Raw genomic sequence first — 24,470 nt, 5'->3', positions numbered from 1 at the left:
TCATTTTACAGTTGAAGAAACTGAGACTCCAGGAAGGGTAGGGGCTAATACAAATTCATGCAGGTAGGAAGTTTCAGAGACAAGATTTAAAGTCATGTTTTTGAGTCCAAAGCTAATGATTTTTCAGAGTACTCATATTAGAACTTTTGGTTCCCTGGTTCCTTTTTTTTTTTTTTTTCTAGACAATTAGGATTAAGTGACTTGCCCAATGCCATACAGCTAGGAAGTGTTAGTTAGGTGTCTGAAGTCAAATTTGAACTCAACTCCTCATGACTCTGATAGTAGATAGTATATAGGGCTGGTGCTCTATCTACTTCACCATTTAAATGCCCTCCTGGATGCAGGCTTTAAGAACTGGAGGTTACCTTTTCATAAGATAATAGCACTTTTGGTGAAGATTGATGTTTTAAAAAGGAAAATTTGCACGTTTTCATTTCTCAGGTTTGTTACTGTGACATATTTACAAATTATTTCTTCTTGGAATATTGGCAGGGTTTTACATTTTAACTTCCTCTTCCAGTAGGAATTTTTTCACTCTCCCTACACATCTACCAGATTTCTCAGCTTTCAATACAGTAATTTTGGGAGGATCAGATAAAGGGAAAACTTTCATTTTATATTTCACAGTCTCTCTTCATTCTCTCACTTAAATCCTATCACTCCTCCTGGAACATTTCCCTTCTTTTTGGGGTTGGTGATAGTGGCAAATGTATTCCAGATGGTTGGCATGAGTTTTCAAATACATAAGTTTTATAGTTTAATTGCAGACTCATTCTAAATATTTGACTTTCTTGATTATTATGATAACTCCACAATTCATTTGCATCCTTTCCCAACCTCTATTTTTATCATGTTCAAGAAAGGAAATATATAGCAACCTTAAATATTGTTCCCATTTTTTTTAGAAACTATCTTTATATGTAACAGGGAAAGAAAATGATAGGAAAAATGCTCAATTTCTTTCTCTATTATACTCCTTTCTTCTCTCCACTTCATATAATGTATTTTCAATCCAGCTCTAATATATCTGCATTTTGTCAAAGTAAAACCTCACTTCTAAATGGCTCTCTTTATCATTGATTAGTAAGAAGAATTGAAAATTTAAATCCTTTGTGATATTTTCCTTTTTTATGCATCATTTCTTGTACTAAAATTATACAGTTCCTATTATAGACAAATGTGTACAAAAGTCCTCTATAAATTTTATGTGAGGCATAAAAGAGAGACATTGAGGGTTGTTAAAAGTGATGCTCATTGTTTTGAAGGTGGTCCAGCAAAGAGTCCAAATAGAAGTAGATTCTTTAAAGATGATGAGATTATTCAGGTATTATTGTTTGTGGATGATAATAATATTCTCATTTTATCAAATCCCAGAATACAATGGAACTTTCTTAATAAGACTGACAAACAAACATGAGGTCAATTGAATACTCAATCAATTAATACAGAATTAGATAGATGATTCCCATTGTTGAGTGTGTGATCTACTGATGAATGGAGGTCTTGCTGACTTATTCAATCTATATATTTATTTTGAACAATGAGCCAGGCTAGAATATTGTGCTTTCTTTTAAGAGGAAGAGGGTTACTGAAATGTACTTGAGGAATCAAGTAACCCTGTACCTATCTTGATTTCAAAACCAACAAATCTTTAAATGAAAAACCTGATATTCTCTCAATAGTGTTATATGGGTGAAAACTATAGAATATCAAAATCTCTGTAGAATCAAGATTATTAATAACCTAAAGGATAGGAAATAGAGAAACAATGTGAACATGAATAGGCTATGCTCTACTAGCAAAGAGTCAAGGAAATGACATTATACAGAACATGTATGATCAGGAAAAATAAGTTGAATAAGGCTAAAAATTCCATTGCATGAAAGCTGCATTCCAAGTTTTTTGGTGGTACCATTATGGAGGATATGGACAAGATATCTCTAGAACAGAAAGGGAAATCAAAGACCATTTTGTCTAATCTTTTTTTTTTTTTTTTTTTTGAGGCTGGGGTTAAGTGACTTGCCCAGGGTCACACAGCTAGGAGGTGTTAAGTGTCTGAGACCAGATTTGAACTCCAGTCCTCCTGAATTCAAGGCTGGTGCTCTATCCACTGTGCCACCTAGCTGCCCCTTTTTGTCTAATCTTTATTGAGAAAGAAACTAATACCTAAAACGGTCACTGTAATTTACTCAAAGTGCATACAACTTGTGAACCCCAGAGACAGAAATCTAATTCAATCCATAGGATTATTGGATCATTGAGTTAGAGATAGTTCCTTAGTGGTTATCTAGTCCAACTCCTTTTTACAGAAAAAGAAATTAAAACCTGGTAATGCCAAATAGCTTGCCAAGGCTCACATTGGTAGAAAATAATAGAAGTGGGATTTGAACCCAGGTTCTATGTATGTATCATGTTGCCTAGATTGTTATTATCTGTAACTGTGAAGAGAGTATATGCATTAATAAACACATGGTCCAATTGAAGTTCTAAATGAAATAGCGTACTCTTGGTATTTAGACTTTTGTCTTCATATAACATTTACATTGCAAGTTTCTTTCATATATTTAAGTATTTTTTTCTCTTTATCTTCCTCTGAATATTCTCATTTCCTCTTAACTTTCTGAATGTCTTGCTAAAGCTTCCATTTATTTGGTTTCTATGTTATTCCATGCTCTGGGCTCCAAAATTATCATATATCTCACTTCTTCCTATATTGAAACTGAGCCTCGGATATGCCTCTGAGTGTATCTTTCAGAGGATTAGCCACAGAGTCAGAAAGATGTGGATTCAAGTTCTTCCTCCAATATATACTGAGTATATGATCTTGTATAAATTACCTAATATCTCCTGTTTTAGGCAATCATTCCAGACAATGATTTGTGGAAACTGTGTGAATCTATATTGGTACAGGGAGTTTCCTCAATTGGGAATTCCCTATTCCAATAAAACCAATGGTTGGGTAGAGCTCTGGATTTGGCCTAAAGACTAGTTCAAATCCAGCCTCAGATAATTACTGTGTTTGACTCTTACCTAGATAATTAACCTCAATCTACTTCAGTGTCTTCATCAGGAAAGTGGGGATAATAACAGTATCTACTTTCCAGTGTTATTGTGAGGATAAAATGAATACTTGCAAAGTGCTTTGCAAACCTTAGGGCTCTAAACAAATGCTTATCCTCCTCTTTTTCTGCTCCCTCTTCTTCCTCTTCACCACACTATTCTTATTCTTATTCTTATTATTGTTATCTTTGGCTTTTTTTCTTAACTTAACTTCTTGATTTCATCAACTATAGAATGGAACCAATACTCTTTCTAACTACTTCAGAATTGTTACAAGGAAAAAGGACTTTGGATATAATAATTTAGTAAATAAGAGTTCTTGTTAACATTAACTAATATTATTTAACAATAATTTCCCAAACTGATCTATGAACTTTTCTCCTTGTATAGATATCAGGCAAAGCTTGCTCTTTCTCTCTTTTTTTTTCTGAAGTAGTTCTACCTTATCTCATTTCCTAAGATACAATTTTTTTTTGTCTATACCTCCTATTTATTTTCTAGTTGTCATTTGTGTCTCCATAGTATTCTTACATCTTGTCTTTTTTTATGTTACATGAAGCATCCAGGTTACCTTTGCAGAGTTTCATACCTGTTTTGCCTCAAGGCTGTCTACAAACCTTAGGAAATAATTTAACTCGAAATCCTGGTCAGCTAGCATTAAATCCCCACTTATAAGACTTCTGGCTAAATACCAGCCAAAGAATGTTTGAATAAATTATTTTGGACTAAATCTCCTATTCATTAATTGGTGCAGGTTTCATGGTTTTAAAAATAGGTTAGAATTGTTAAGAAGCACTTTATAATTTTATAATCAATGAACTTAAATCCTGAGCTTCATTACATTCCAAAATTTGCTTATTATCTAGTATCTTTTGCACTCTCAATATGACAAAACCTTTCATATTGTCATTATTTACAAATGACAGAATGGATGCTACATTGAATTTGAGCCCAGGAAAACTTAGGTTTTAAATTCCATTTCATATACTCACTAGCTATTTGGTTCTGGTTAAATCACTTAATCTTTTTGTGTTAATAGATTCCTTATTCAAAAATGATGGAGTTGACTTGATGGCTTGTAAGGTCCCTCCCTTCTCATTCTCAATCTATCATCCTATATTAAATTGCCTCTGGAGAGCTGACTACACTATTTAAGAGTTTCTTTCATGATCTATGGTGCCTAAGCTTTTTGATGCTAACTGGGAAGTCTTTTGTGTTTTTTCTGTGTTGTGCATTGTCTCACCCATACTCTCTTTGTTTCTGTCTCTTATCTACAGCTCTGAAGCATCTTGTTCCTTCTAGATCTCTATCAATATTGCTTTTACTTAGATTTTGAGTCTGTTTCACCAATTTCATTGTCAATTTCTGTTAGTGCTATCTGCCCTCATTGTCTATATTGCCTTCTCTTGGGCATTGTGGGAAACTTCTGATTTCTTTTGGTACCTTAATTTTAATATAAGGATCTTAAGGCTTCACACAATGAAAAGAACAATGGATTTAGAGTCAGAGCACATGGATTAGAATCAAAGGTTTGTGACTTACAAGCTAGGTGACCTTTGGGAAGTGCCTTTGGGCAATCCTCATTGCCTGACATCTATACAAGGAGAAAAGTTCATAGATCAGTTTGGGAAATTGTTGTTAAATAATATTAGTTAATGTTAACAAGAACTTTTATTTACTAAATTATTATATCCAAAGTCCTTTTTCCTTGTAACAATCCTGAAGTAGTTAGAAAGAGTATTGGTTCCATTCTATAGTTGAGGAAATCAAGAAGTTAAAATGAAGGTGTTAGAATTAATGACTTTAAATATCTCTTCTATCTCTAAAACTATTATTCTGTAATTACCTCCTAGTCAGGAGTGAGAGTATTGCAGTTCTCATAGTTAACAATTCTTCCCTGTGGATACCACATGTTTTTGGCAATGTGAGAAAGCAGTAGGTGGCAGTAGAGAGTTAGGCAGCCTGAGCTGTCCAACAAATCGAGTCAAAAACAAAAATAAAAACCGGTAAAGCGTGCCTGAACTATTCAATCCTTTTCCCTTAGTGCAGACAGTGCTTCTCTATGAGGCATCCTTTCAGGGGTGTAATTTTTCTCATACTGAAGCAACTCCTGCCCTCTTCTTTTGTGTAAAGTGGTGTCTTCCTTTTCAAGCATTTTGAACTAAATGGCAGCTTCCAGTTAAAATGGAAAGCAAAAAATGATTATACCTTTCTTCTTCATAGTTTAGACTTCTTATACATCTTGAAGTTTTATTTCTAAGAATATCTGTGTCAGAATCTAGGCCCTTTTTCCCTTAAGTTCTACAAAGAATGATTGCCAAACATGTGATAGCCAAACTCATTTCAGCGAGATAATCTCATTTCTAGAAATGAGACCCCTTTGATTTTCTTTCTTCTGCTTTATATCTACAAGCATTAGTTATGATGTAATAGACAACCCTCTTTGTTTATTGATCAGCAGCTTTATCACACTGACTAATGTCAAAAAAAAAAAAAATGGAAACTTCCCAAACCCACCGGAAAGCAAATGACATTAATGTGCTTCTCATCAGAGAAAAAGAGGAAGGGAGAGGAGGAAAGTTCTTTTGTACCTCTCTCTCACCTCAAACTGGAGAAGTAATATAGGTTTTGCCCAGGACACGGCATGTGCATGAATGGCCTTCACTGTCTGGGCTTAGGAATTATTATAGCTGCTTGCCACCAGTTTCCACTCCTAGCTTCTCACCTATTTCAATCTTACTCCCTCTACTACTTTCTATCTGTATAAATAGTTCTAATAAAATGATTAAATCAGTTCTACCATTGTCCATGGAAAAAATATATCAATCTATTATACTTTTTAGCTATTTAACAAACTGACCATCCTTAACCATTACCCTCCATGTGTACTATCTCCTTGTATTAGTCAGTCAGTAGCATTTTATTAGCAATAAGAATTTATTAAATTCTTACCACATGCTGGGCACTATGGCTAGCATGATTAATTTCTTGAGGACAAAGTTTGTATTTTCTGTTGTACTTCTACTGGATCATTTAGAATAATATCAGGGTTAAGGAAAAAGGGAAGATGATAAGCATTTATATAGCATCTACTATGTGTCAGGCATTGTGCTAAGCACTTTACTAAAATTATCTCATTTGGTTCTCACAACAACCCTGGAGAATAGAACAATAACCTGGAGTAGGTGTTGTCATTATTCTATTTTACAGATAAGGCTAACATAGTTTAAGTGACCTCCACAGGGTCACATAACTTGCCTTCTTCCTTTCTTATTGTTTATATTTCTCCTGCATTCTCTTGCATTCTCCTGTAGACAAGCCCCTTCCTCTAAGTCAGGGTCAGCAGTACTCTGAGTAATCTGTTCCTAAGTCAAGACTCAATTTTTTTTTTTTTGCAGATTTAAGAATCATAAGATTAAAACTGCACATCAAAAAAGCCTTAGTCTTATCTTCCTTTTCTCCATGTTCAGGCCTTTTGGAACAACCTAAAAGATGAATTTTATCTATTTGACGAGGTATTCTGCTTTGTTGGAGGTGATCATTTTTATACACAATGATTGGAATCCAAACTCTAATGAAAGGTTCTAAACTTAACACTTGATTGAGGATGATTGCAACTTGCTTTAAACGCTTCAATATTATCCTCTCTCTTACTCTATGATTGATTGTCTCACCCCATAAAGATAATTTCCTATTGGTTAGGGAGTTACAATATGTGCCAAATCTTTTCTATTTTCTTCTAGCTGCTAGATAAAGCTCACCTGGTAAGTAAGACTCTTATTTCTTTGCTGCAACTAGAACACATTTATTTTAGCTGACTAGAACTTTTCAAATTTGTTTTGGGGAAAAGGAGAGGATCCCAGAATAGCTTATATTTCTTGGTTTCAATTTGTTCTTGCAGTTACTGTTTGCTCATTTGGTTTTCTTCAACATAATTTCCCTGCATGCATTTAAAAAGATGATTCTAACTAATCATCACTATTCCAAAAAGTTTGTCAATTGGTCTTCCTGCCTTCAGTCTTTCTCCTCTCCAGCCCATCCTCCAAAGTGATATTCCTAACATTCCTAAATCACAGGTCTAATGGTGAAAATTTTTGCTCAAAACAAAAACAAAAATAACATACTAAAGGGGTTCTTTGTTGCTTCTAGAACAAATGTTTGACTTTGAAAGATTTTTGTGAATTGCCTCTAGTCTTCATTCCCAGGTTCATCTCATGCCTTTGTATGAGCTGTCTCCAAATATTTGAAATGTTTTTTCCTTCTGGCTTCTTCCTCTAAAGTCCCATCAAAACAGCTCAGGTGCCACCTCATACATGAGGCCATTCCCAGATTCCCACTTCAGATGATAGTACCTTTTAATTTTTGTATCTATTTTGCATCTTTTTGTTATAGATAAAAAAAATTAGTCATTAAATATTTTATTATGTGTCAAATACTATGCTAAGCATTGGGGATATGAATCATGGTTATAAGGACGTGTTCCACTGTCAATTATCCTTTGTAATATCTCTTGCATCAATTTACTTTTCTCCAATAATATGGTCAGTCCCTATCCTAGTCCATACTCTCATTTCCTCTCATAGAGACTACTGTAATAACAAGACAGTGTCCATACCCTCCAGGAAGTTAAGATGATAATGAGAGAGAAAGATACAACATATAAGGGAGCTGGGAAGTGGTGAGGGGAGCAAAGGGTATATATAAACTCAAGGTCGGTTAGTTTTTGTATTTTGTTTTTAAAGAGGACTAAAATGACATCGCTATATTAGAATCAAGGTTCAGTGGGTCTATCTGTAGTTTATCAGATTAATAGAAGTTCAGAAGATTTTACCACAGGTCAGGTAATAGAAATAGCAATAAGGCAGGAGAGGAGAAGGGTATGGAGAGTGATCCCAGGCATGTATATATTTGCATTTACTTAGAATCACAGAATTAAATAATTTCAGGATTATTGTTCATCTTGTTCAACCTATCATGATTAAAGAGACCCAGACTTATGAAGTTCTCTCTTTCAAATGAGGGTCAAAGAAAGATTCTAGACAGATACAATATTAGAATACTTTAGTTATTTTTGTATGTTTTACCCCATTAAAATTATTTATTTTATTTGAGGGAATGATCAACTTGTATTTTACTAGCACTTCTCATGGTATCTGGCCACATAATAGGAACTTAATAAATGCCTGTTGTCTGATTTTGTTTACTCTTTATGTAAACTGGCCATTATTCAGTCAACCAACAAGTTTTTATTAAGTGTCTATTATATTTTAGGAATTGAGCTAAGAACTAGGAATGACAAAGATAAAACTGAATTAATCCTTGTCTTAATTTTTTTTTTCATTCTATTGAAGAGATAACATTAAAATATGCAAACATATACATGATGTATAACAGGTAATTTACAAGGTTGTCTCTTTCCTTCCCTTCTCCCTCTTACCCCCCCTTTTAGGTGTTAGTAATTGAGGTATCAGGAAAGGCCTTATGAGGTAGAGGCTCAGTTGGAGACTGGCTAGTGCGAAGCAGTAGTATACAACAAGGGCCTTTGAGGAATGGGAAACAGCCAATGCAAAATCAGAGTGAGAGATGAAAGGTTATTTGTGAGGAAGAAGGACCTGGTTGATTGTGTTGACTCATAGACTACATGAAAGGCAAACTAAGTGGAGGTTATAAAGGAGGGCAAATGAAGAAGCAGACATTTATATAGTTCCTGTTGTATGCTAGGCACTGTGCCAAATATTTTACAAATATTATCTCGTATACTCAAAATAACTCTCCAAGGTAGATATTGTTATCTCCTTTTTACACTTGAGGAAACTGAGGTAAACAGGGTAAATGAGTTGCTTGGAGTCACCCAGCTAAGCTAGTAAATGTTTTGAGGCCAGATTGATATTCAGTTCTTTCTGACAGTGGATCCTGACTTCTAGACATTCTATCCACTGTGCTACCTAGCTTCTCAAATACTTTAAATGCTAAACCAAAAAGTTTCTTTTTGATCCTAATTGCTATAGTGAGTCACAGGAATTTCTGCAGTTGGGAAGTGAGACGGCCATATCAATCTTTTAGGAATTTAACTATGGCATCTATATAGAGATTGGCTTGGAAAAGGGAGAGACTTTCGACTAGGAAATCAATTAAGAAGTTAATGCAGTAGTCTCACTGAGAGAAGATGAGAGTAAGGACTAGAATAGGGATGAACCATTTATGGTTGTAGAAAAGGGAATTAATGCAAGAGATATTGTAAAAGATAATTGACAGTTGAACATATCCCTATAACCATGAGTTGCTGTTGAGTCAGTTGCATTGATTTGCCTATCTCCCAAAAATGATTTTGCATAATAATAAAAAAATTTCCAACATGCATATTGTAGCCTTCTCTTAGTCCTTAACATAGTAATTACCTTTCCGAGATACACACCACAATGTGATTACTTTCTTAAGTACCCTTTAAATGTTTTATTTAAGTTGTTTTCTGTTTTAAGTCACCCGTATTCTATCACAATGCCACCAACTCCAACTTTCTCCTAACAAAGAAAAATAATGAAGCATAGAAATCTGAGAGTGGCTTATAGTCTATACTATTCTCAAAATCCATAGTCCCCACATTTCTAACAAGAAATAGATGTTTCATTTTTATTAGCTATTTAGGATTAAGTTTGTTCATTATATTTTAAAATTCAATAGTTTACTTGTATTGTTTATATTACTGTATTAATTAGCATATTGTTCTTTAGATGTACTCAGACATTTTCCTATTGTTTAATTAATCACTAAATTAGTCATGACTCTACACTGCCCCAATTAAAAATATCTGATTGGTGGTTAACCTCATTCTCTTTCCCATACTTTCCCACCAGAATCTTAGATTCCACTTCTTAGTCCCTGATAGGTGCTATTCTGCATTTCTTGTAAAGGCCTTGTTCTGTTTACTATTCACTACTTATCTCTTCACTATACTCTATTTCTCTTAATTCTCTAGGTGTTTATTTTTCCTCATTAGACTCTAGGGTAGAGAGTGTCTTGTTCATTTGTCTTTGTATCCTCAGTATAGTACCTTTCTTATAGTAAACACTTAATCTTTTTCTCATCACTTTCCTAATTCACATATTTTCTATAGTCTATCCCAAGTAGTCTGCTGTTTTCATTGGAATGCTTAAAATATTAGAGCCTATTTAACCAGTCGTCTCTGTTTCTTTCCTAGTAAGAATGAGATTTATTTTTCTTCTTCAGTTAGAATTATCACAAAATTCTTCTTGAAGGCCTCTGTTCCTTTCATCTTCTAAAATGTTTTCTAAATTAAGTCTAGTTTTTCTTCTGATCTGATTCCTACCCAATACTTAGATTTCAGATATTTGAATTGCTGTTTCAATTTCAAAATTTGTGTGGTAACAGGAAGTGACAGAGTACAAGTTAGAACCATGAGACTGGTTAGACCACACAGAAAGAACTGACATGTCTATCCCTAGTCTGATTTAGAAAGAATCATGGCTAGACAAGAGGAGAATAGAAATCACTGAGTACCAGAAGTCCAGGGAGAAAGTAGATTCTTGATTTTAGAGCATCAGTTCTGTCAGGAGAAGCCGATAGACAGACCTGCACTTTATGTTTGTTGGAAGGTTAAGTTAGAGCCTGGGATAGGTAGATAGAACAATCAGAAACAAAAAAAAAACAAAGTAACAGTAGGCCAAGAGAAACATGGGAACATGAGTCAGAATGCAAGTACAAAGCAATATTTTATATAAGCATAAAATGAATATATAGCAATATTTCTTTATTTTGTAATTATCATTTTTATTAACCAAGTATTTAATCATATTCCATTTAATAAGAATATTTATGTTCCCATTATAAGCCTGGTGCTGGGATAAGTACCAGGAATACAAAGACAACAAATAAGTTCCTGCCCTCAAAGTGTTGGTAGGAGCACCATGCAGTTTATTTATAGACATGTGCAAAAAAAAAAATAAAATAAAAAGTGATTCAATACAGCAGGAAAGCAATAATAGTTGTGGAGAGCATGATATGACCAGGAAAGGCCTTTTTTAGAAGATAGTAATTGATCAGTACATTGAAAGATACTTAGAAATTTTGAAAAACCATTGTAGGGAGAGATTGCTTTGCAGCTATAGGAAACAGGCAAAAATACTAAGACAGTAAGAGTGTCATATATGAGAAACATCAAGAAGGCCAATTAGGTTGGACCACTATAGTGGAGTGAGAGTGACACTGAAACACAATCCAGTGGTGGTGAACATATGGACTCTTGTAGGACGTTCCTGAAATATTGCGTATCTGTCCTTTCTTAGGTTTTTCTTTTTCTTCCTTCCCTCCTCCCTCCTTCCCTCCCTTCCCTCTTTTCCCTTCCTTCCTTCTTTCCCTCCCTCCCTTCCTCCCTTCCTTCTTTTCCTTCCTTCCTTCCTTCCTTCCTTCCTTCCTTCCTTCCTTCCTTCCTTCCTTCCTTCCTTCCTTCCTTCCTTCCTTCCTTCCTTCCTTCCTTCCTTCCTTCCTTCCTTCCTTTTTTCCATTTCCATGAGTAATATTTCCATGATATCATTGTAGTTTTTTTTTTCCTGATTTTTATACTATTTTAATATGATATGCTATGAAGAATATTAGATTGAGTCATGAGATCTGAGTTCTTGTCCTGGATCCAACATTAATTAACTATTTATACTTATATTCAAATCAATTTAATAGACACTTAAGAAATACCTACTATGTACAGAGTAACATTTTTTCTTCTAGGTACACAAAGGCACCCAGTAGATGTTAATGACATAAAGAAAGGAAACACTTGAAAAGACTAAGGAGAGCTAATGTCAGGAATAGCAAGGGAAAGTTCTTAGGGCAGGACAATGAGTCCATCATACTTGGGCCAGAACTTATACTTCCAAAGGAGAACTTGACAGGACCACAAAAGGTATACAACTAGGGATATTGCCAGGAACTTTTGGATATGATGACAATCTCTGAAGTCTATGGTTCAGAGTAATTCAGACACCTGAGAAATGATAGGTCTTGCATCAGAGTTGTTCAGGTACTTTATAGGGAGAGAGAAAAAATGAGGAAGACTGAGAAACAAGCCTTAGAGATGGCCATTTACTCTAGGAAGATCATAAAACGAGTCAGTGAAGGATACTGAGGAAAAAGGGAAGAGAACAAAAACAGTGCAGTGAGGCAAACAAAGACTGGGGAAAAAATTAAGGAAGATAGTATGGTAACCATTCTGACAAATATGTCAGCTCGAAAGACTATTATAAGATTTGATAAGTAAGATGTCTTGTGTGTTAGCTAAGATAATAGTTTCAGACATGCTGACTGTGAAAGCCATATTGCAGGATATTAAAGAATGGGTTGTTTGTGAATAAATGTAGACATTAAGGATAGACTTTTTTGATCTTAAAAGTATTACAATGAAAAAAAGAACAGAGCTTGGAGAGTAGCTTAAGGGAATAATAATGTTATGGAAAGGGATTTTTTTAAGGAGAAGGGAAGATTAGATTATTTTGAAATCTCAGAGAAGGCTCTAACACAGAAGAAGATGCAGCATTTGAATAAAAAAAACAATTAATGGAGAAAATTTCTAAAGAAAATGGGAGAAAATAGGGTCAAATGGTCAAATGGAGGAAGTGAATCATCTTAAAAGGTAGATGCATTCACTGTTTTGTTTTTTTTAATAACTTTATACCTCTTTCTGCTTTATTTGGTTAATGTTCAAAAAGGCTAGTTGCATTTGTGGGTTTGATTTTTTTAAGAGGTACCGTGTGTTCTGGTTTTCTTTTTTTCTGATTATACATGTACAACATTTCTTTTTAATATACATTTCTTTATGAAATATGTTGGGAGAGAAAAATCATAACAAAAGGAAAAAAACACAAAAGAAAATAAAACAGAAGAAAAAAGTGGGGGGGGAGTGAGCACAGCATATATTGATTTACATTCAGTTTCTATAATTCTCTATCTGGATTTAAGTGGTGTTTTCTATCCAAAGTTTGTTGGGATTGTATTGCATCACTCAACTGCTGAGAACAAGTGTTTGATAGTTATCATTGGCACAATTTTGCTATTACTGTGTACAATTTATTCCTGGTTCTACTTGTTTCACTCAGCATCAGTCTGTAGAAATTTTTCCAGGCCTTTCTAAAATCACCTTGTTCATCATTTTTTATAGAATAACAATATTCCTTTACTTTCATATATCATAACTTATTCAGCCATTTCCCAATTGATGGACATTTACTCGTTTTCCAATTCTTTGTCACCATAAAAAGAACCGTTACAAACATTTTGGCACATGTATGTCCCTTTCTCTCCTTTAGGATTTCCTTGTGATACAGACCCAGTATTAGCACTGCTGGATCAAAAGGTATGTAAAGTTTTATAACTTTTTAGGCATAGTTCCAAATTGTTTCTCACAACTCCACCAACAATGCATTAGCATCCTAGTTTTCCCACATTCCCTCCAACATTATGTTTTCCTTTCATCTTAGCCAATATAAGAGGTCTGAGTGGTACTTCAAATTTATTTTATTTTGTAGGTTTCTACTTAATAGTTATTTAGAACATTTTTTCTTTATGACTATAGATGGCATAAAGATTTAGGCATAAAGAATGAGATCATAAATAGTTTAGAGGAATATGGGATAGTTTACCTCTCAGACTTGTGGAGGAGGAAGGAATTTATGACCAAAGGAGAACTAGAAATCATTATGGATCACAAAATAGAAGATTTTAATTACATCAAACTAAAAAGCTTTTGTACAAACAAAACTAATGCAAACACGATTAGAAGGGAAGTAACAAATTGGGAAAATATTTTTACAGTTAAAGGCCTAATTTTTACAGATAAAGGCCTCATTTCCAAAATATATAGAGAACTGACTCTAATTTATAAGAAATCAAACTATTCTCCAATTGATAAATGGTCAAAGGATATAAACAGACAATTTTCAGATGATGAAATTGAAACTATTTCCACTCATATGAAAGAATGTTCCAAATCACTACTGATCAGAGAAATGCAAATTAAGACAACTCTGAGATACCACTACACACCTGTCAGATTGGCTAGCATGACAGGTAAAGATAATGTAGAATGTTGGAGGGAACATAGGAAAACTGGGACACTGATGCATTGTTGATGGAATTGTGAATACATTCAGCCAGTCTGGAGAGCAATTTGGAACTATGCCCAAAAAGTTATCAAACTGTGCATACCCTTTGATCCAGCAGTGCTACCACTGGGCTTATATTCCAAAGAAATACTAAAGAAGGGAAAGGGACCTGTATGTGCCAAAATGTAATGGCTACAAACTGGAAAATGAATGGATGGATGCCCATCAATTGGAGAATGGTTGGGTAAATTATGGTATATGAATGTTATGGAATATTATTGCTCTGTAAGAAATGAACAACAGAGAGGCTTAGAAAGACTTACATGAACTGATGTTGAGTGAAATGAGCAGAACCAGGAGATCATTATACATTTCAACAACAATACTGTATGAAGAAATATTCTGATTGAAGTAGATATCTTCAACATAGAAAAGATCTAATTCAGCTCTAGTTGATCAATGATGGACAGAAACAGCTACACCCAGAGAAGGAACACTGGGAATTGAGTGTAAACTGTTTGCACTGTTGTCTTTCTACCCAGGTTACTTATACCTTTGGAACCCAATTCTTATTGTGCAACAAGAAATTTGGTTTTACACACATATATTGTATCTAGGATATAATGTAACACATTTAACATGTATGGGATTGCCTGTCATCTAGGGGTGGGAGGGAAAATTTTGGAAAAGTGAATACAAGGGATAATGTTGTAAAAAATTATCCATACATATGTACTTTCAAAAAATTATAATTATACAATTAATTAAAAAAATAAAAAAAGGTTTTTGATGCTTAATGCATTTACTTTGGAAGTGAGAAGGGACAGATTATTTTGCAAAAAAAGGGAGAAGGAAAGAATTATGGGAAGATGGCTGAGGTCAGCAAATATGAAACTCTCCAGATTTAACCAATAAATTGAACAAATTTGTACCTCAGGGCAAACATAAACTGGCAAAATATTAGAAAGACTTGGGACAAAACAGGGTTCCTCCACCTATAACCTAAAACTATCTGAAGAAAGACCCCAGGCCAGGAATTAATTACTGTGAAGGGCTAACAAGTCTTGGCTGGCTCTACAGAAGCATCAAATGGGGAACCCTAGGGCTAACTGAGTTTGGCTCAGTTCTCAGCAGGAACAATAGAAACTTTCACTTCCTGCTTACATTAATGCTTATCAAAAAAAAAGAAGAAGAAGAAGAAGAAGAAGAAGAAGAAGAAGAAGAAAAGAAAAGAAAAAAGAAACTGTAAAGAAGAAAGAATTTAACCATAGAAACTTACTAGGAATAGGCCAGACTGGGATTCATCTTCAGAATACTCTGAAGTAAATAAAAGGTCTTTTACCCCAAAGAGTATTGTAAAATTGTTCGCTACCTTGAGATAATTTATAGAAGAACTCAACAAAGAATTTAAATATCAAATAAAATACTTTGAGGAAAAGTAGAAAAAAGTAAAGAAAACAAAACAAAAATATTATAAAAAATGTTAACCAACTAGAAAAGAAGATACAGGGTGTTAATAAAAATCACTCTTTGACAATTAGAAAGAGGTATGGGAAACCAGTGAAATTATAAAATATGAAATAAGAAAGCGGAATCTAAAAAAATGAAAAATAGAACAAACTATGAAGCATGCTATAAGAAAATGTAACAGAGCTGGAGAATAGATCAAGAAGACAAAACATAAGAATAAGTGAACTACCTGAAAATTGTGACCAGAAAAAGAGCCTTGATACAATAATGCAAGAAATAATCCAAGAAAATTATCCTGGGGTGATAGAAAATGTAGGGAAAATACAAAAAGAAAAAAGCTATTGATCCTTATCTCAGAGATATTGATGAGGTTAGATTCAGGGAGCCAAAATGATGAGATTAGGGTTTCTGGTAGTCTGGGAGTGAAATGATGAAGTTAGTGGCAGGTTTGGGGTTTAGAGAACCAAATGAAGATGTTTGGCTCTCCTAAACTCTCTGTAGGGTCCAGCACATGGATAGGGAGTTGTGGGAACCCCCTTCTGGCAGCACAGGCATCCTTTGTAAAGGAATTTATGAACCCAAAAAACTAGACTTAAAAAAAGAAGGTTATTATTGGCATTGGGAAGTCAGCATTTGTTATGCATAGAAAGACTGAATTCCTTAATGGCAAGGTCCCGGCAGAGAAGTAAAGTTTCTAGTAGAGAGACCCCGACAGAGAGAGATGTAAAGTCTCATTAGAGAAATAGGTGAGGATAAAGAGAGGGTAGCACTGAAAGAGAATATTATTCCAGCAGGCAAAGGCTTACTGCTCTGCTCTGCAAGGAGTGAGTTTAAAATTTCCATTTTTATAAGAAATCTGAGACAGAAGTTTCAATTGAATGAAATTCCCTCAATGCTGTCACTGCCCCCAGGCTTAGATGAGACTATTTACTGGAAGTAGTTTTGACATTCAACAAACTTGTAGATTTTCAAGACTTTCAACCGAACTTGAACTCAATAAAAAAAATAATAATAATAACATTTAAAGCCAATATCAAAGATCAATTTCAAGGAACTTAATATGGACAGTTTTTTTTAATATTCTTTTACATGGACAGGTAAATCATATGTTTAAGATTGATATCAGCAATTAGGTAGCTCAAAAAAAAAGATGGGGGGCAGAGCTAAATATGATCAGACTCTAAAAAATCAAAGCTGCCTAGGAAAATATAAAAATAGTAATTACGCTATACAAATGAGCTGCAGAGAAAGAATACAGAGGCATTAAAAAGGTGGAGGAGGGCTCGTAGTTTTGAAAATCCACTAACATTGGGAATGGGTTTAATATATTTTTATTTTAAATATTTCAATTTTTAATATTTTATATATTTTATATTTTAAATAAATATTTGGAGGGCATAGTAGTACCCTCCAAAATCTATAAAGAGGGAGGGAGGGAGGGATGGGTGGATGGAGAAGCAAAGGGTGGGAGAAGAAGACAAGGGAGTGATCCATGAGTCTGGGGTAGTGAAGTAATAGCAAAACAAATTAAGGAGCAGAATTAAAATAGAGTTATCAGGGATAGAAAAAAAGAGATGTGCACAGAGTACCACAAGGATCAGGAGTAGAATTTATTAGAAAAAAAAGTATGACTAATCATCGATCTTAGACAAAGTCAAACTTAAAGATTCAATCAGTTCCAATGATCTTAGATGAAGAGAGCCAGAGAGAGGACAGTGGGAACTGAGTGTGGATCACAACATAGCATTTTCACTCTTTTTGTTATTATTTTCTTGCATTTTGTTTTCTTTCTAATTTTTTTCCTTTTTTATCTTATTTTTGTGTGTGTGTGCAGTACAATAATTGTGGAAATATGTATGGAAGAATTGCAAATTTAACATATATTGGATTGCTTCCTATCTAGGGGAGAGAGTGGGAGAGAAGGGGAAGAAGATTTGGAACACAAGATTTTGCAAGGATCAATGCTGAAAAATTTTACATGCATATGTTTTGAAAATAAAAAAGCTTTAATAAAAAAGTTTCAATCAAGAGAGAAACCTAAATTATGTCAGCGATATTTATATTGTTTTAGATGCATGTTTACATATGGATAAATGTGTGTATATATGTATGTGTGTATGTTTGATTGTATGTAAATACTTATGTAATTGCTCTATGTGTGTGTAGTTTGTGAGGGGGTGTGATTGTGTGTATATATTTGTATATGTGTGTGTATATATACATACATACATATATATGTATATATATATACATATATATGTATTTATAAGATATCTGTGCTTAACTAAAGCTTGCTTGGGAAAGCTGGGGGGGATAAAAGGGAAGGAAAAGAATAAAGTAATAAAAGTGCACAGAAGAGAACAAAAGTACAACCTACAAGAAAGCCCCCCTCCTCCCCCCAAAAAAGATTTATACTTATGAACATAATTTCTCCTACTATTATATATCCTTTCTTGAACTGGTCATTTATTGTTATGTATTTTTAATCCTTTCTGATGTTCTGCTGAGCATGTGGCAATGTTCAGTTCTGTTTTATTTTGTTTTACTATTGTTATTTTTTTTAAATAAACAGAAAATTTAAAAAAATGAATTAAAGATGTTTAAAAATCCCTCAAAAGAAACCCTAGAGAATGAAAAAAGGGCTGGGGAAGAAGTTGGATAACATGAATGCATTTTTAGGGCATCAAAAGTATATGGCTACATAGAAATTTAATGCAGTTATATACTGATACAGAGAAAAGTTGAGACTAACAATAGTTGGCACTAAACTCAGACAGACTGTCTTTCATTTTTCACTGGAAAGTATTCCAGCAGGTAATCTAGGGCAAAATGTGTTGCAATGTTTGATTTCATAGGGATTGGTTGGACTAACAGAGTAAATAGTTGATTGGAAATGCCATGACCATTTGAACAGAGGTCATTATCTATACATCAAGATATTTGTGGTAGAAGCATCAAGTTCACATGTACTGAATTGATTTATTTTTGGTTTGATGAATTTATGCTTTGAGATTTGAATGCTACAGAGAACTATGGCTGAAATTAATGGCATTGCTTCTTGTAGTATAAAACCCCCAATATGTAGGGAATAGTTGCTACTTGGGTTTCATGGAATCCCTGTGGTTAAGCTACTTTTATAGTTTTCTGACTAAAATGCTATTCATGTGGCAAATAATGCGGCATTCATCAAAATCAGCAATTGTATCCATTTAAAATATTTTGCCTTTATGTAAATCTTTTTATTGAATTTTTTTATGGTCCATGAATGTTTTATTGTATTTCAACCTTGTACCTCAATCACCAGACCAGCCAAATTTAGAACTGGAGTAGAATTAGATCTTTTCCACTAATTTCTTTATTTCTGTGAAAGACACAACCATCTTTCTAGTCATTTGTGTTAACAATGTATAGGAATAATCAACATTTTATTCTCTTTCACTCTCCTTGCCTTATAACTAGTTATAAAATCTTCAATTCTATCTACATTTTTATCTCTTGTTTCTGTCTGCTTCTTTCTACTCATATGGATACTATTCTTGTTCAGGCCCTTATGCTGTCTCACCTGCTAACTGTTTTTCCTGCTTCCATTTCTCTATTGCCCATTCTTCACAAAATGATTAAATTGATATTTCTAAAAAATAGATATATCCATATTTCTCTTTCTCAAGGAATTTCTGTGGCTCCTTCTTGAGTCTAGGAAAGAATATAAACTCCTTCACTTAACATTTTAAACCCTTTATAATCTGACTCAATGCTAATTCTATAGGCATATTTTACATTATTTCTTTATCAGTACTCTACATTCAAACATCATTACACTTGCTATTCCCTGATCCCAGTATTCTAGTTCCCATTTCTATACCTTTCTAAAGAAACCTGAAAAACATTATTTTTTTGTCTTTTGGAACCTTGAGCTATCCTCAAGGATTAGTTTTGATGCTACTTCTTAGATATAATCTTTCTTTTTCACCCGCTTTAACACCCATCTCTCTGTAAATATATATATATATATATATATATATATATATATATATATATTAGCATAGTTCAGGGATATGCTAAAATAATGAATAACACATAGAAGACAATGAATGGAAAGGTGCATAGTCATCGTGAGCATAACAAATAAAGAGCTTTGAAGACTAGGAATGAAAATTGCCATTAACTAAATATATAACAGGAAGAAAAGAGGGAGAGGGTGAGAGATGGCTAGGTAGACAGCATTAGGTATCTTGAATTATAAGGATAAATGAGAAAAAGCATCCAAAATGTTGGTTGGATGCTTCTGTGGGGAGCTTAGAGGAAGAGAAATGCAAGAGCTACAGAGGACAGCTAGGCATAGATAGACTATGGTCTGCTTCACTGGAGGGAACATCTAAATTGTTGAGATCACAGATCCTTTAGAGCAGTGGTCCTCAAACTTTTCAAATAGGGGGCCAGTTCACTGTCCCTCAGTCTGTTGGAGGGCCGGACTATAGTTAAAACAAAAATTATGAACAAATTCCTATGCATGTTGCATATATCTTATTTTGAAGTGAAGAAACAAAATGGAAACAAATACAGTATTTAAAATGAAATAAAGTTAAATCAACAAACTTACCAGTATTTCAATGGGAACTGTGGGCCTGCTTTTGGCTAATGAGATGGTCAATATCTGGTTCCATATTTATCACTGCTAGTTGTAACAAGTGATTCAAGTGTGCATCCGTTAGTCTTGATCTGGTTGGAGATTTCAAATGTTTCATTCTACAAAAAGTCTGTTCACAGACATAAGTGCTACCAAAGATGGTTGCCATTTTGAGTGCATGGTTCCTGAGATGAGGATATGTCTCAGAGGGGAGAGATACATAGAAATTACGAAGGCTGCTTGACTTGAATGCATCTTTCAGAGAGTCACAATTCTGCAGTTCATCCAGTTCCATTTGGTAAATTGTATCCACATTTTCAATGTCAATAGAAAATGGGTTATGGAAAAGCTGTATGTCTTGTTCATGGAGATGAATCTCTTTAAATCTAAATTGGAATTCCTTTTGCAATTTTTCCAATGAATCCACACATGTTTTGTTTGGGAATGCAATCAGTGGTTTTTCTGCTAACAGATTCTGAGTTGTGGGGAGATGGCAGAAGTTTTCCTCCTTCACTTGTTTGATGAGGAGGCCTAATTTTACTTCAAATTCTTTGACATGTGATTGCATATGGCAGATAAGCTTCCCCTTTCCTTGAAGTTGCATATTGAAATTGCTGAGTTACTCTGTTACATCTGTCAGAAAGGCAAAGTGCCATTTCCATTCTGCATCATTGAGCTCTTGAACTTCTTTGTTTTTTGAGAGTAGAAAAGTTGTAATCTGTGGAAGTAAGTCATAGAAACATTTCAAAAGTCTCCTTCGACTCAGCCAATGGACTTCTGTGAGATATAGAACATCATCATACTCAACATTTAGCTCAGACAGAAATTCCTGAAATTGTCTGTGATTTATTGCATTAGCTCTAATGAAGTTAACACAAGATAACCACAATTTTCATAAGAGTCCCACTTCAGTGATTTACTACACAGTGCTTGCTGGTGGATGAGGCAGTGTATGGCTATTGGATGAGAATGGTTATGTTTGTCCATCTCTTGGTTAATGTGAGCAATTACTCCTTTCTTAGACCCCACCATGCTAGGGGCACTATCAGTTGTCATGATGGCTAGTTTAGCCCAGTCCAGCTCCAAACCATTCATAGTTTGGCAATCCTTTTCTCCTGTAGTTGTTCCTTTGATGCTTTGCAGTGCAACAAGCTCTTCTATTGACTTCAAAATAATCATTCATCCCATGAATAAAAATTAGAAGTTGTGCAGAATCACAAACATCATTGCTTTCTTTGAGTGCCAAGGAAAAATATGATTTTTTTTGTGGAGTTTTGCAAATGCTGATGCAGATTGTCTCCCATTTCTTCAATTCTCCGTGTAATTGTAGGTCCTGAAAGACTCACTGTACTAAATAAATCAGCCTTCTCTGGACACATCTTTTTGGCAACAGAAAGAAGGCATTCTTTAACAAATTCTCTCTCCACAAATGGTCTGCCAGTGCTATTAGTTTGGCAACTTGAAAACTTGCTCACAGTGATGAAATATTTAGCTGCTTTTGCTTCACAAAAATATTTTGCTGAGTTGTCAATGTATTTTTCAGTTTTAATATTTTACATTTTCTCCCTTCTCCCACCAATCATATTTATCTTTATGTTGAATTTCATAGTATTGATGCAAATTATATTCTTTGAACACAGACACTATATTCTGGCATATCAGACATACACCTCTTTCCTTCTACTGCATGAAAAAGTAATCATAAGCCTACTCTTCTTTGAATATCCTGTACTCCAAGTCAATTTTTCTTTTTCTTGACATCATTATTTCTAAGGGATTCCAAATTGCTATTAGTAAAGTACATATATATATATGTATATATATATATATATTTATATCTATATACAGCGCTACAAAAAGCAATATACCAGCAATAATTTTGCCCACATAGAGACATACAGTCTGCAAGGCCCAACTTCCTCCAAGCTGCCTCTGCACTGTGATGCCTCCATTTCCCTCACTCTCTCTCCCTCTTCAGACCTTCACTGCACACAAGTCACTGCTCAGGCAGCCCTCCCAAATGCCCTGGCTTCCTCTGAATCCTGGGATCATTTATCATGATCCAGCGCTGCATGATCGTATGTGCTGCACTCATAATTTATCACAATCGCAGGCAAGACTGTGCATACATGTATATAACTGTGCAATATATTGTATGTGCAGAATGAGCTGCAGTGACAAATCGTACATTGGGGCTTCTAGGGGAGGTCATCATGTGACTTGAAGCTGCACAAGTGTAAGGGGACCTTAAGAATCTGGAGGGGGATGAAGCAGTACATCAGCTCTGCACCCCCTCATACTCAGGATAAGTGGGGGTACACTAAGATCAGACCCCCAGTGATTATAAGATGATGACACATGTTAGCAATATTCCATCTCTTTATGAAACTACAGAACATACACACAATGATAAAACTGATGACCACAACAGCCAGACATGAGGTCACTATGGATACAGGGCCACGGCCTGGTACCAGGAGCCTCTCTCTGGGCAACAATAGCAGTCAGTACCACAACATGCCTTAGAGAGGAAGCTGTTACATTGTTATTACAGCATAATGACAATGACAGAGTCAAGCTGGGACTTGTAGTACGAACTGTTATTATACCCGTGCACCAGACACAGCCCATATATTCCCCCTGCAGCAGCCATGACATGCGCAGCATGCACTGTACATCCCTCGCGCCTGTCTGTTGTAGTGGCTTCCGTTACTTTACAAGGCCGCCGGCCGTCAGTTCTCCTTCTTCTGCATCTCTGCTGGAAGTGTGCATTGCTAATGCGAGTTTAGGTCAAACACCACTTCTGGTCTGATTTTGTCATAACCCAGCGGGCCGCATAAACATCCTCAGCGGGCCGCAACTGGCCCATGGCCGTAGTTTGAGGACCCCTGCTTTAGAGCATTTGAATATTTGCTTATTTGTGGGCTTATTGTAATTCCTCAGAAGAAAGAAAGCTACTTCAGGTTAAGGACTTTTTCATTTTGTTTCTATATTCTCATTGCCTAGCAGAGCACTTTATAAATATCTGGATTATATGTAATTTTGGAGAATTGTCATTATCCCTTCAATATTTCTCATTCTTATAGAAATGAGCTGATAGCATGTGGCTTTGTGTTTTTCTTCCCAAGGATTTGTATATTTGGGTTATTTCTGTATGGTGGTATTTAATGTATTGTATTATAGTGGAACAGATTCAACATATGTTGGTATTTTTTTCTCTGAAAGATATTACTTGAAGGAAGAGGCTATTTCTTTTATCTTCCTGTCCCTAATACTTATTGTTGATGTACCACTAACTTTCCAGTAATATGTGTTCACAATTTTTATGTTATCCTCAACTCTTTACTCTCATTCACTTCACATAATCAGTCTGTTGCTTACCCTTGACATTTCTATCTTCCTTATATCCATTCATCACATATTACCATTGAGAGAGCCAAACCAACTCCATTCTGTATCATCACTAACATTTTGTAACAATAATGAAGTTGTCTTATTTTATTGACTTTAGTTTTTCTGTCATTGACAAGATTTGGGGAGAAATCAATCATTAAACCAATAACTTTTTAGTAGAATGCAACTAATCCATCCTCAAACTCTGGAAAGTCCCTAAATCTTAAAACCAGAGTAAAAACAGTCATTACATTTTACTATAAAAATCCTAGTAAATATCTTAAGGATTCTTTTACCTGAGAAGGCAGTGAATCTTTTTTTTTAATTCTTTATTGAAATTGCATGGTTACTAATAAATCACATTGTACAGACTTTGTTTCCTCGAGACATGCTCACATCAAAGAAGGCACTTTGTGAGCAAAGTAGAATTGCAATAGCCCAAAGGAAAAGTGTGATGTCTGGATTTAGAGATATCTTTACTTCAATTTTTTATATGGAGTATTTGTGCCTTACCTGTATTAAAGTCTTCTGTGATTGTATTGGTCTGACAGTCACAATTGACCTTGACACCAACATAGTGATGTCATTTCTGTTCTCTTTGAGAATGTAGGACAGGAAGAATCAAAATGGTGGAGTACAAGTACAGTTAGGAAACTTGAGCAGTTTCCCTCAGTTTCCCTAGAAAACCCACATGAAACCAAGTCTCTGAACAGAGTTGAAAGGAATGAAGCCACTCTCCAGCTCAAAATAAACTGAAAAAAAACTTCAAGAAAGGTTAGTCTCATGGGGATGAAAAGGGTGTTCAGATA

General features: G+C 34.7%; 1 long non-coding RNA gene across 1 annotated transcript in view; it reads right to left on the bottom strand.

The window, feature by feature from the left end:
* Positions 1–24,207, bottom strand: part of LOC141541250 (uncharacterized) — a 64,201-nt gene extending 39,994 nt beyond the window's left edge. Inside the window, exon 1 of the long non-coding RNA XR_012481707.1 lies at positions 24,175–24,207. This is a non-coding gene — a long non-coding RNA (uncharacterized LOC141541250). The remainder of the gene's footprint in view (positions 1–24,174) is intronic.
* Between the last annotated feature and the right edge of the window lie 263 nt (positions 24,208–24,470).

The sequence above is a fragment of the Sminthopsis crassicaudata genome, chromosome 4 (assembly GCF_048593235.1).
Source record: "Sminthopsis crassicaudata isolate SCR6 chromosome 4, ASM4859323v1, whole genome shotgun sequence".
Lineage (NCBI taxonomy): Eukaryota > Metazoa > Chordata > Mammalia > Dasyuromorphia > Dasyuridae > Sminthopsis > Sminthopsis crassicaudata.
The sequence above is the reverse complement of the archived record's forward strand: the minus strand, read 5'-3'. Positions and strand labels throughout refer to the sequence as shown.